The sequence below is a fragment of the Bos javanicus genome, chromosome 15 (assembly GCF_032452875.1).
Source record: "Bos javanicus breed banteng chromosome 15, ARS-OSU_banteng_1.0, whole genome shotgun sequence".
NCBI lineage: Eukaryota > Metazoa > Chordata > Mammalia > Artiodactyla > Bovidae > Bos > Bos javanicus.
This window is the reverse complement of record NC_083882.1, coordinates 6,166,486-6,173,764: the sequence shown is the minus strand read 5'-3', so window position 1 is coordinate 6,173,764 and position 7,279 is coordinate 6,166,486. Positions and strand designations below refer to the sequence as shown.

The 7,279-nt window shown below is 43.9% G+C and overlaps 1 pseudogene; it reads left to right on the top strand.

Moving 5' to 3' along the window:
- The first annotated feature begins 365 nt into the window (after positions 1-365).
- On the top strand, positions 366-6,727 carry LOC133261637 (endogenous retrovirus group K member 7 Gag polyprotein-like; annotated as a pseudogene).
- Positions 6,728-7,279: the final 552 nt, after the last annotated feature.

Here is a 7,279-nt window from a genome sequence, read left to right as displayed (position 1 = left end):
CGGGAAGGGAGGACTTGCTTCGCCAAAGATGCGAAAAATATTTGCACTTCACTTTCTAGTGCATTGAAAAAAAAGAAAAACACAAAACCAGATAAGATTATGCATTGTCAACATTTATATGTTGGCACATATTACTGGTGGGGGGGAGGTTGCTGAGTACAAGGAAGAACCCAGACTCTGATGGATGAAGGAGATGGTTATTGGGACAGGGGATGGGGACAAAGAATTGCTGAAGGTGACATCTTTGGATGTGGGCTTCCCTGACTTTTTAGAATAGAGCTTTGCAGGAAGCCTGCCCTCAAGGGTCGTAGATCAAACCTGGAATATCCTCAGTGACCTAGTAGGTAGTGGGGGTGGGAGGAGGTGGGGCACTGGGCACTGGTGGTTGTGTAGGAAAAATACCTGGTCTTTCTCACGTGTTTTTCTTTGTTCTTCCTTGTACTACCACACTCACAGCACTTCTGACGCCAGATGTGTAGGGGGCTTCCCCCCATAAGAAGCAACACCAGGTGGATGGCCTATTAGAAGAAGAAGTGTGCATCACTTTCAGTTCAGTTCAGTTCAGTTGCTCAGTCGTGTCTGACTCTGTGACCCCATGAATGGCAGCACGCCAGGCCTCCCTGTCTATCACCAACTCCCGGAGTTTACCCAAACTCATGCACATTGAATTGGTGATGCCATCCAGCCATCTCATCCTCTGTCATCCCCTTTTCTTCCTGCCCCCAATCCCTCCCAGCATCAGGGTCTTTTCCAATGAGTTAACTCTTCACAAGAGGTGGCCAAAGTATTGGAATTTCAGCTTCAGCATCAGTTCTTCCAATGAACACCAAGGACTGATCTCCTTTAGGATGGGCTGGTTGGATCTCCTTGCAGTCCAAGGGACTCTCAAGAGTCTTCTCCAAAACCATAGTTCAAAAGCATCAGCACTCAGCTTTCTTCACAGTCCATCGCTTTAGTTGTGTGTAATTCTTTGCAACCCATTGGACTGTAGCCCACCAGGCTCCTCTGTCCGTGCGATTCTCCAGGCAAGAACACTGGAGTGGGTTGCCATGCCCTCCTCTAGGGAATCTTCCTGACCCAGGGACTGAACCTGCATCTCTAACAGCTGGCCTATAATTTAACTCAATTCTGACATGATCTACCTGGAGATAGCATCAGATCCAGAGGAGATTCTCCCCCTGCCCCAGCCTTCACACACTCACTTCAGATACCAAGCCTAAGTAATAAGTCTGAAGTTACCCACAGCTTCCGTCCAATGTGACTACAAACCAGGGGTTCCTAAGATCTCCCTCCTTAGAGTCAATCATCTGCTAGAATGGCTCATGGAGCGCAGGGAAAACAGGTATGTTTACCAGTTTATTAAAAGACGTGATAAAGGATGCAGATGAACAGACAGAAAAAGAGATGAAAGGAATACGTGGGTCAAGAAGACTGGAAGGGCCCTAGGTTCAGGAGTTACTGTCTCCATGGAGCTAGGGTACACTGACATGGATGTGTTCACCAACCCGAAAGCTCTCCAAACCCCTTCCTTTGGAGATTTTAATGGAGGTTTCATCACATAGGTATGATTGATCTGTGACTCATTTCCTTCTCCTTCCTCAAGAGAATGGGGTATGTTTGGGGATGGGTCAGAAAATTCTAAGTTTCTAATCATGGTTTGGTTTTTCTGGTGACCAGGCCTCATCCAGGAGCCCACCCAGAGTTGCCTCATGATAACAAAAGTTTGTATCACTCAGGAAATTACAAAGGGTTTAGAAATTATTGTCAAGGGTCAGATATCAAATATTAGAAAAAAAAATGTTACTGATGCCCTTATTTAGCAGATCACAAGGGTTTTAGGAGCTCTGTGGCATGAACTGGGGATGGACACCAATATGTATTTTGTCTATTATTTCATAGTGTTATCAGTTCAGTTCAGTCAGTTGTGTCCAACTCTTTGCGACCTCATGGACTGCAGCACACCAGGCCTCCCTGTCCATCACCAACTCCCAGAGTTTACTCAAACTTATGTTCATTGAGTCGGTGATGCCATCCAACCATCTCATCCTCTGTCGTCCCCTTCTCCTGCCTTCAGTCTTTCACAACATCAGGGTCTTTTCCAAGGACTCAGTTCTTCACATCAGGTGGCCAAAGTATTGGAGCTTCAGCTTCAGCATCAGTCCTTCCAATGAATATGCAGGACTGATTTCCTTTAGGATTGACTGGTTGGATCTCCTTGCAATCAAAGGGACTCTCAAGAGTCTTCTTCAACATCACAGTTCAAAAGCATCAATTTCTCAGCTCTCAGCTTTCTTTATAGCCCAACTCTCACATCCATACGTGACTACTGGAAACACCATAGCTTTGACTAGATGGACCTCTGTTGGCAAAATAATGTCTCTGCTTTTTAATATGCTGTCTAAGTTGGTGTTCTTGCCTGGAGAATCCCAGGGACGGGGGAGCCTGGTGGGCTGCCATCTACGGGGTCGCACAGAGTTGGACACTGTGGGGAGCTGCCCGTGAGAACGGGGTCCTTTGCCTGAAGGACACAGCTCTGGGAGCTGCCTCAGTCCTTGAGGGTTTGCTTGCAAACATAGCTCTCTGTCCCGCCACCCCAGAGATTAGGTGATTATTTACTGCAGACACCTGGAGTTCTGGACAAACTTCTCACACACAGGGAAATGTTATCCGGTGTAAGAAATAATAACAGAGTGCCATTCCCATGCTCTCAAGATTTCTTGCGACTTTTTGTAAGATGTATAGGTCAACCAAGAAAAATGCTAACTGTCTTGTCTTTCTCACGCTCTCCTGTATAAATATAAGATGCTGAATAAAGTCGTGGTCAGACTGCATCCCTTCGTGGAGACGTGTCTGAACCTCTCGACCCCATCTTTGTTGTAGAATTCTTTTGCTGTAGTTTCCTTTCTCAGCTGTGCTGTGCACGTTCTCGGGACCTGATTGATTTTGCCGGCTGGCACGGGCAGGTGGCGCCCGAACAGGGACTCGGGAATCGGAGCGCGACGACAGCCGCTGCCTGCCAAGATTGAGGTAAGTAAAGAGGAATTCCTAATTAATTAAAGTAAAGGGCAGGGAGTGTTATTGTCGAGAGTAATAAATCATGGGACAAGGCAATAGCCACCAGTTATTTGTACATATGTTGAAAACTATGTTAAACAGTAGGGGAATTCATGTAAATAAGTTACAGCTAGAGAAGTTTTTACTTTTTATAGAAGAAGTTTGTCCTTGGTTTCCAGAGGAAGGAACAGTAAGTCTGAAAACTTGGAAGAAAGTAGGAAAACAATTGCAGACATATTATTCCTTACATGGTACCAATCGTGTCCCTGTGGATGCTTTCTCTTTGTGGACTCTGATAAGAGACTGTCTGGATCCTGAACATGAAGGACATAAGATTCAAATGGCCCTCAGGGATTCCAGAGAACCCGAAGTTGCAGAGCCTTCTGCCCCTCCGCCTGAGCCACTTTATGCTATGCCTGAGGGAACAGCTTGTAAGGCTGGAGGGAATGATGATGTGTTAAGCTCTGATGAACAGGAAGAGTTAAATGAGCAAGCGCCTCAGTACCATAGAGAGGATATGCCTTGGGAGATGATGGTTAGCATGCAACCCCCTATAGGAAAAGGGGAATTAAAGCATTCAGGGCTTTCCGAAGAACAGCTGGAGAATTTAATTCAGAAAATTGTTATAGCAGTAAAAAATGATGCACAGGGAGACTCCCACTCCAGCCAGCCTGTGCCTCTAGCATATCCTCCCTTGGTTCTTGCTGGGCTCGATCCACCTCCGCCTTTCGTAGAACCGCAAGAGCTTATATCCATCCCTGCTTCTTTGCCCGGTGAAAACATAATAATTAGAAGTGAGATATTATTATCTCCTCTTCAACAAGCGATTAAGCGAGCTAATGAAGAAGGAGAACGTATTCCTGGGTTTTCAGGAATCTATCCAGTATTTGAAAATGCTCAACACAGAGGTATTATGAACCACTGCCCTTTAAGCAACTAAAAGAGTTTAAAATGGCTTGTGCACAATACGGCCCAACTGCGCCGTTTACTCAGGCTATTATAGAGGCTTTAGGAAACCAAAATCTGCCACCTAATGATTGGAAAAAGGTTGCTTGGGCTTGCTTATCTGGAGGAGATTATTTACTATGGAAATCTGAGTTTGCTGAGCAGTGTGGGATCACAGCCGATATCGGCGACAGGGACTGAACACCACTTATGAAATGATGGTGGGAGAGGAAGATTATCGAGACATTAATAATCAACTTAATTATTTGCCTGGAGCCTACCCTCAGATTAGTGCTGTGGCTCTACGAGCATGAAATAAACTTCCAAATTCTGATAAAAAGACTAAAGATTTATCTAAAATTCGCCAGGGGCCAGATAAACCATATCAAGATTTTGTTGCCCGCCTGCTTGAGACAATTGGTAAAATGATAGGAGATGAACAGGCGGGAATAGTGTTGGCTAAACAGCTTGCTTATGAGAATGCCAATTCGGCTTGTCAAGCTGCCCTGAGACCTTACAGAAAAAAGGGAGGCTTATCCGATTATGTACGGATTTGTGCTGATATCGGCCCTTCGTACGTTCAAGACATAACTTTGGCCGCGGCATTACAAGGAAAGACAGTCAAAGAAGTACTGTATCAACAACAAAAGTGGGATAAGGGATAAAATTTTGCAATTTGCTCACTATCACCAATTTCTCTTCCCCAAAATTGTTGTTTCTCAGCCCCTTGCCGACGCCCTAACTGTATTTACTGATGGCTCTTCTAATGGAATAGCTAGTCTGATTATACAGGACAATACTGCCACCTGGCGTACTAATTATAAGTCTGCTCAAGAAGTAGAACTATTTGCTGTCTTTCAGGCTCTATTGCAAATTTCTGCTCCATTTAATTTATATTCTGACGGTCAATATATCATAAGAGCCTTAAACACTATTGAGACTGTTCCATTTATTGGTACCCTGAATTCTACTATTCAAACTCTTTTTCGTGATATACAACATTTAATTTGCCCCAGAGTTAATAAATGCTATTTTGGTCATATTTGTGCTCACTCTGGACTTCCTGGACTTTTAGCACGAGGCAATGCTTTTAGCTGACGAAGCTACATGTATGATATTTCCTTAATTGGAACAAATGGCAAAAACTTCTCACAGCTTACACCATCAAAACAGCAATAGCTTAAGACTTCAGTTTGGCATTACTCGAGAAGCTACCAGACAGATTGTTAAGGAATGTCAAACATGTCCTCAATTTTTTAGTGTCCCCCATTATGGAGTTAATCCCCGAGGATTGTTGCCAAGCGACATATGCCAAATGGATGTTACGCATATTCCTGAATTTGGTAAACAAAAATTTGTTCATGTTACTATTGACACCTTCTCCAGCTTTTTACATGCCTCTCTACAATCCAGAGAGGCTAGCAAACATTGCATAGCTCATTGCATTAAATGTTTTGCTGTTATGGGAACCCCTAAAACCATAAAAACAGACAATGGTCCAGGATACACTGGAAAAAATTTTCAACTATTTTGTAGCAATTGTCTATCTCACATAAAACGGGTATCCCTTATAATCCTCAAGGTCAAGGAATCATTGAACAGGCGCATCAAACTCTCAAACATCAATTGCAAAAACTAAAGAAGGGGGAATTGTATCTCAATACCCGCTCCAACCCTCTAAACCATGCTTTATTTGTTCTAAATTTTTTACAATTGGATGTATGTGGTCATTCAGCAGCACAGCAATTTTGGAACTTTGATGTGCAAACAATAAGACCTAAAGTCTTTTGGAAAGACCCACTTGTGGGAAAAGGGTATGGACCAGATCCAGTAATAATTTGGGGACGAGGGTATGTTTGTGTTTTCCCACAGGATGCCGAAGGGCCGCGCTGGCTGCCAGAAAGGTTGGTACGCATGGCAGAGACAATCTCTCGTAAACCAGATGAGGAGATTGATGATTCAAGAGCATGATGAATTACCATCTCAGCAACAACTCCAGGCATTGATGTGAGAGGCACAGAATCGTGTTGCTGTGCAGGGCGATCCAATATCGCCTTTAAGCTTCCTGATAACCTTATTAATTATCTTAAATCAGATTAATACTGCACACTCTGAAGAATATTCAAGTGTTTACTGGGCTTATTTGCCCGACCCTCCCCTTCTCCAACCCGTGGACTGGGAGGGTCAGTCCATTCCCATATACACTAATGAAACTGTTTTGCTTCTTGCACCTTGTTTAATTAAAAAACTGACTGATGATCTATGGATGATAAAGGCTTCCATCTATGGAAATGGTCTGTGGTTAAAGGAACATAAGTGTGCGCCTATATAAAAAGAAAGGGGGAGATGCAGGGAGCTGCCCATGAGAACGGGGTCCTTTGCCTGAAGGACACAGCTCTGGGAGCTGCCTCAGTCCTTGAGGGTTTGCTTGCAAACATAGCTCTCTATCCCGCCACCCCAGAGATTAGACGATTATTTACTGCAGACACCTGGAGTTCTGGACAAACTTCTCACACACAGGGAAATGTTATCTGGTGTAAGAAATAATAACAGGGTGCCATTCCCATGCTCTCAAGATTTCTTGTGACTTTTTGTAAGATGTATAGGTCAACCAAGAAAAATGCTGTCTTGTCTTTCTCACACTCTCCTGTATAAATATAAGATGCTGAATAAAGTCGTGGTCAGACTGCATCCCTTCGTGGAGACATGTCTGAACCTCTCGACCCCATCTTTGTTGTAGAATTCTTTTGCTGTAGTTTCCTTTCTCAGCCGCGCCATGCACGTTCTCGGGACCTGATCGACTTTGCCGGCTGGCACCGGCAGGACACGACTGAAGTGACTTAGCAGCAGCAGCTAGGTTGGTAACAGCTTTTCTTCTAAGGAGCAGGTGTCTTTTAATTTCATGGCTGCAGTCACCACCTGCAGTGATTTTGGAGCCCAAGAAATTAAAGTCTGTCACTGTTTCCATTGTTTCCCCATCTATTTGCCATGAAGTGATGGAACTGGATGCCATGATCTTCATTTTTTGAATGTTGAATTTTAAGCCAGACTTTTTACTGTCCTCTTTCACTTTCATTTAGAGGCTCTTTAGTTCCTCTTCACTTTCTGCCATAAGGGTGGTGTCATCTGCATATCTGAGGTTATTGATATTTTTCCTGGCAATCTTAATTCCAGCTTGTGCTTCATCCAGCTTGGCATTTTGCATGATGCATATAAGTTAAATAAGCAGGTGACAATATACAGCCTTGACATACTCCTTTCCCAATTTGGAACCAGTCTA